At 42.6% G+C, this 6,000-nt stretch overlaps 1 protein-coding gene across 1 annotated transcript in view; it reads left to right on the top strand.

Annotated features, from left to right (window-relative positions):
- The first annotated feature begins 1,661 nt into the window (after positions 1–1,661).
- phldb1a (pleckstrin homology-like domain, family B, member 1a) overlaps positions 1,662–6,000 on the top strand; it is a 44,777-nt gene continuing 40,438 nt past the window's right edge. Inside the window, exon 1 of the mRNA XM_080852469.1 lies at positions 1,662–1,680. The gene's annotated coding sequence lies outside the window, so the exon portion shown is untranslated. The remainder of the gene's footprint in view (positions 1,681–6,000) is intronic.

Below are 6,000 nucleotides of genomic sequence, written 5' to 3' on the forward strand. Positions count from 1 at the left end.
GTTGGTGTGGGAGATGGAAATTAAAAATTTTGTAACCCTGTAAAATAATGAACTGAGGCATAATTACAAATGACATTCCAATGTAAACTTAAAAGGAAGAAAAAAACAAAATTAAAGTGTACAAAGGCCCCAGTGAAACGATCCTACCGTCTCCCTGTGTTTATATTTTGAAATGCATGAGTAATATTATATGATTTTATGAACATAAAGGCAATGCCTATGTTGACGATAATAATGCACCTGATTGTTGATAACAGTGTTTTGTATTGTATTCTTGAGAATCAGGTGTTTAATCACTGGATGTTGGTTTACAGCATCTACAATGAAACTAAGACCAACCAGTCCCCCTGGGATGTGAGATTTGGATCTGAGACCTTCATGGGACTAGGGCTTTACTGTGTTCTGCTAGAAGGATCACAGTCCTACTGATTTCACGTGCAGCCATGTAATACGGCGTGTCCCATGCAGGGCAGATGATGGTGGCAGCTCAGTGCTATAGGAAGGTAGGTTCAGCACGAGGGTCAGGCTTCCTTGTTGGAATGGGCAGGAAAATGTCACACAAAATATGGACTTGTTTTGGACTGAATGCTCTGAACATCTGGTCCAGCCCTGATCAGTGAGAGTTGATCAAATAGTCTATTAGATGTAATCCTCTAACTAGTACTTAATTTGCACTCACAGTAGTTACATTCCTGCACTTTTATTTCTTGTGTAAAATAATACGTATTGTTACACTAGGTCTCTATTGCTCGTAGCACGATTGTTCTCTCCTTTGTACGTCACTTTGGATAAAATCGTCTGCTAAATGACAATGTAATGTATATGTAATAGTCCTGGCTTCCCCCTTAAGTGTTATGAATAATACACCTGAAAATCACGTACGGTGTCTCTAAGGTAAATTTTACCAAAATCTAAAATCCCTAAAAAAAAGGAATACCAATATAGCTCCATAACTCAATTTTACATGTGTGTACTCTCCTTACCCATTTTCTTTATACAGAGATGTTGCTGCTGATGATGATGGTGCATAAGAGTAAACCCAGTTAGATAATATGGCCCCTTGGCACAACTTTGTGTTGTTCCTTAAGCTCTGCGTGTGAGCATCTTTGAGACTCCGAGACAGACATATAAATGCAGACAGACCATGATGTCTGGAAACATTAAAATGAATTATCTTGCACAATATCTTTATGTGTAATAGGGGCCTCCCGAATGCTCTTCTAGCCAAAACACGGAGGCTTGCAGAGGTGGTGGGGAATGACCTTATTTGGCTTCAGGAGGGTTTTAAGTGTGGGTGTGCACTTCCTTTGGATTGTCCCCTGCTCCCAATGAACAGATGTACAGTTCAGTGGACAAGACCTCTCAGGCGGGGAGGAGAAGCACATGGACTCCAGAAAGGTTACTAAGGAAACTCGTATGGTCTTTAGCAGCCAATAAGTTTAGTTGAGGAGCTCAGATTGGGACACATCACTAGGCATGTGCATGTTTCTATATTTCTTTTTCTCCTCAGTGGGACAGAGCACAAGGAAGTGACTTGGACTGACAAAAAAAGGATGAATGAAATTCCGTGCCAGTTCACTGGAGATAACTTCAGGGAACCACAATCACACTAACAGCACTTTGACAGCCTTCAAGGATCTACAGTAGCTAAGAATGGCTCAGAAGAGGGTCCGGTTCCAGGTATGATGAAATAATGGACAGTTATATCTAGAGAGCATTTAAGGATGACTACTTTACAATAATTAATATGAGATTACTATAATATCCTTTTACTGTTATTGTATTGTTAGTAGATACTTCCTTCTAGGAGGTATGAACTGTGGTTTATTTTTTTTAAGTTTCCCTTTAACAGAAGTGGAGAGATATTTGCACAGACTCTAGTCTGAGTATTCTGTTAGTAGAAGTACCCAGCCTGTCATAAAGAGTCCATTCACAAACCAGTATGAACTCTCTCTCTCTCTCTCTCTCTCTCTCTCTCTCTCTCTCTCTCTCTCTCTCTCTCTCTCTCTCTCTCTCTCTCTCTCTCTCTTTCTCTCGCATAGACAGAGAGAGGGAGAGCGAAGTAATCATTCTTCAACCAAAAATCAATCCTTTTGTACCAGTAATCATTTATGAAAATGTCCTGCATGGTCTGTCATGGAGTCTACAAGATATTTCTTGGTATCACTCTAAAAATGTTGCTCGAAAATGTTGTGACACAGTCAGAGGAATTTCCACAGGTCGAAGAGTCAAACAGTCCGATATCCTTTTAAAATTGTGATATGGACAAGGACAAGGGCCCTGTTCTTAAACTGTTTGTGTCGTTGTAACATAGTAATTTAGAAGATATTCTAAAGTTGACCAGTAGAGGTCTTCATTGTTACATTAATATTCCTCTTCCTGTATTTCCACGTATTAAAAAAAAACAACGTTTATTCTAAACTTTCTCAATATTTACTATAAAGAACATGTTCCCTATTTAATGTACCTTGTAATTATTTAAAATACATTTTAACTAAACGATTAGGTTAAGTTGATGTCCTTTACACACACACACACATTATCAATCCATTATTTCCCTTACAGCACACACCCTGTGTGGTGCCAATTAACTCCAGCTCCGACCTGTAAGAAAATTCCTGCCACCTCAGACAATCATTTCCCCTCGCATGTACCTTGCTTTCATGTTTTTAACGAGCGCTTTCGTTATTTTATTCCCCCACGCTGCGTGCGAGCTGGCATGTTGAAATTAAGACGCCGGTTAAATGCCTTCTCCGCACGATGAAAGCAGGATCTTAGCCTGCTTAGCCTCCTAACCAGTCCTTTCATTATAAGAATGCCTCTGTGCTCTCTCACAGCTGGAGGAGGCATCGTGCAACTCCAGTTTTGCGGTTTAGATAACTAGTTCTGAGCTCCAGCCACATTATCTCTTCGTGGCCACAAACTGTGATTCTGCAAATTCTGCATTTAGACTGCATTCAAGTCATTTCCTAAGGCATCTGTTTCCAAATCCATTCAAAAGTGTGGTTTGTATGTCATAATAACTTTATATATTTAACTAGCCTGGTATGTGGCAATACTGGTGTTTAGTAATTCCGTAAGGAGCATAAATTAACAGGATATGTCGGGTCATTCTGTCTGGACTTTAGTGACATTGGAAATGGGCAAGTGGGCGTTCAGTCCCAGCATGTGTTTTTTTTTTTTTTTTTTTTTTTTACATCTTATCTAAAACAGTTGTATTCCACGTGAGGCAATGGAGAGATTGAAAAAGAAAAACAATGATAGTAGATTTTTGCCGCTGTTCCCCCTGTTCGATAACATAACAAAGAGTGCTGGTTGGTGTGTTTAGTTCCAGCTGATTCCCATCGAAGTTGGCCACTTAAAACATCCTACGCACTGTGCATTGCAGACAGGAGTGGGTGGAACATCACATAACTCTTTCGGCAAAATGGGTGTGCCGGGGTTTGTTTGGGTATGTTTGGGGTATTTTATACGTGGCAAAAGCAGCGTGACACATTCGGAAAGAGAACCAAGCCCAGGACGGATTGAATCCATTACGACTACCCATCCAAAAGCAACAGCAGTCAGTCATTTCCCCTCAAACGGGGACAAAAAAAGTATTTTCTAAGTTTTCGTTGGCTGGGGCAAACAGCTCTGCTTAATGTGTCACCAGGCAATCTGGTTTTAATTGTGGAGTACTGTTTTATTGACCATTTTTTACTAATTGAATATAATCTGGTCTTTTAGTCTACCTCCACAGTGGCTAACCATGCTGTGTATTTGAAATGTTTCCGTCCACAAGCTGAAACCGTAGGTTTGAAATATTTCTAAAAAAATAAGTGGTGAGATTGCACTGTCCTTACAAAACAAATAATTTTTAAAATGGCCTGCTGTCGAGCAGGAAAGTCTTATAAATGGCCACTTAGTGCCCGTAAAGATTCTCGAAACACCTGAGAAATACTCCTTTCTTCAGCTCCTACCTCTTTCTGCCACTGGCTGACTGTTCTCTCCCAGAGTCTGAATAAGTGAAGACCTCTTTAGTCGCAGCATAAAAGACTGCCTTGTGACTGCCCAGAGTGTGTGTGTGTGTGTGTGTGTGTGTGTGTGTGTGTGTGTGTGTGTGTGTGTGTGTGTGTGTGTGTGTGTGTGTGTCTATGTCTGCGTGTCAGTGAGAGAGACTGGAAAAGCTGAGGGGTAAGAGCAGAGGGAGAGAGAGCATGGAGAAATAGTCAGTGGTTACAACTAAAAAGAGGAGGAAGAAGGCAGCACATACTTTCAAACAGACAGAGAGAGAGAAAGAGAGCAAGGGAGAGGAGTGAGAGTGAGTGAGAGAAAGGGAGAGTGGGCGGAGGGAAAATACACGGGGAATGAGAAGGCTGTGTCCCATCACCAGGCTTCAGTGGTTGTCCTCATCAGCGTCCTCAAGTACGGTTTACGTTTGCTGGAGAAGAAGAAGGCAGAAGGATAGAGGGACAGGCGGTTCTGCTTTTATTAGGTCTACTTTCCAAGGGAATTCATCTTTTGTTGAGCCTCCTTTCTCCTGGGATTTCTGCTCTCCATCTTCTAGTATGGGTAACGCTCACAGTGTCTGAGAGGATCATCTCACATCTGTTGCATCCATGACAGAAGACTGAAACCTGGGCAGGTTTGTGTTCAGATTTCCCTACGTGTGCATGTTCACATTTAAGCGTTATAGTTTATGCCATGGTTTAGTTTGTAATGTCATGTGCCAAAATGCACCTGTTTACTATGCAATATGCAAAATACGCTTCTAGCTGAAGGTCCTCTTGATCAAAAAGGTAAAAGTCAACAGCTTTCAAATACAAGCAAGTCAGTTACTGGCTTGTTGTTCTTTTGTTCTCCTACATGTGTGCAATGGGTTTATCTATTTATACATCAGTTCCACTTCAGTGGCCTCCCGTGAAATGAGAAATGTCACAGAGCGTAGAGTGACACACATTTTCCCTGCTGGCAGCGCTGGGGGGAACTGTACTGGGCTGGACCTCTGAGGCCAGAGCAGCCTGGGAAGTATGTCCTGACCTCAGCCTCCACAAAAGAGTTATTGTCCCCGTGGAGACAGTGCTGCAGTTCTGTGTGTGTGTGTGTGTGTTTCTGTGTGTTTCTGTGTGTGTGTGTCAAGGGGTCTCAGTATTAGAGTTAGCTGCACACTCTCCGCATCCTGCCAATAATGACGTGCAGTTGGTCTCATCAGTGGACTGGTCCACTGGCACACTTATCTATAGGTCCCCTAGGGGGAGAGAGAGCGAGAAAGAGAGAGAGAAAGAGAAAGAGAGAGAGAGAGAGAGAGAGAGAGAGAGAGAGAGAGAGAGAGAGAGAAAAAAAGAGAGAGAGTGAGAGAGTGCGTATGGACAGCTTTGGCTCCATTAGATTTAGTTTCCTCCATGAGTTAAACACAGCCACGTTGTCATGGCAGGGCCCAGTCTTGCGCAGCCCAGTGCATCTGTCAGTGACAGAGAGGCAGTCAGCCGAGGTGACACACATGTTGAACATTGATAAGCCAAGATACACGCTGGCACTAAGCTCCTTTAAAGGGAACAGGATGTGAAAGGTGCAAATGGCCCACAGGCCCCAGATTTGGTCCCGAGTTGGGGATTTGGAGGGGAGCAGCAGCATAAGGCGTGGGTCGATTGTGGACCAAACACACACACACACACACACACACACACACACACACACACACACACACACACACACACACACACACACACACACACACACACACACACACACACATACACACACACATACACACATACGTACACACACACACACACACACATATAGAGCAGGCTTTGTGAATGGATGCTTTCATACGCGGGAGATCAGGGTTCTTATGAGCCACAAAGCACTCGGTTAATGTGGACCAGCTTTGTACTGTATAATGACGAATTGTTTTGCTGGGCCGTGATGGAATGGTTTATTGGTGTGATTTTGCATTTGTGCGTGTTTGTGTGCGCACTTGCATGCATGTGTTTTGTGATTGCTTGCGTGGGTAAGAGA

This window comes from Sprattus sprattus (assembly GCF_963457725.1).
Source record: "Sprattus sprattus genome assembly, chromosome: 1".
NCBI lineage: Eukaryota > Metazoa > Chordata > Actinopteri > Clupeiformes > Clupeidae > Sprattus > Sprattus sprattus.